The sequence below is a fragment of the Cyprinus carpio genome, chromosome B25 (genome assembly GCF_018340385.1).
Source record: "Cyprinus carpio isolate SPL01 chromosome B25, ASM1834038v1, whole genome shotgun sequence".
NCBI lineage: Eukaryota > Metazoa > Chordata > Actinopteri > Cypriniformes > Cyprinidae > Cyprinus > Cyprinus carpio.
Window position 1 is genome coordinate 12,856,802 of NC_056621.1, and position 431 is coordinate 12,857,232.

Below are 431 nucleotides of genomic sequence, written 5' to 3' on the forward strand. Positions count from 1 at the left end.
TTACATTACACTGATATTAATACTGAGTCCTCTGTTAATAATCAGTCTGCTTAAGTAATTTTCCATATAATAATCAATAACTGAGACTAAGAAACAAGGATGAAAATGGCACGATGCAAAAGGACACTAAAGTAGCGCCGGTAGTTTACTTTAATGAGCATTCATTTTTCAAACAATAACTTATAAACCTATAAAGACAAAACCGCTGTGTGCTCCATTGTTGTTGTTAATCAATGTATATGCTTTCATTGCAGCCATCTGTTTGCATTATTTCAATATATATATTCAAGTGTAACGGCGGAATTCATAATGAAAACTTTTTATGAAAATCCCTATGAAAGAAAAAATACTTATGGAACCAACAGTGCTGAAACAGTTCCACAAGTTTAAGTGGAAAATAAAATGAAATAATAAAGAGATTCACACAGAAA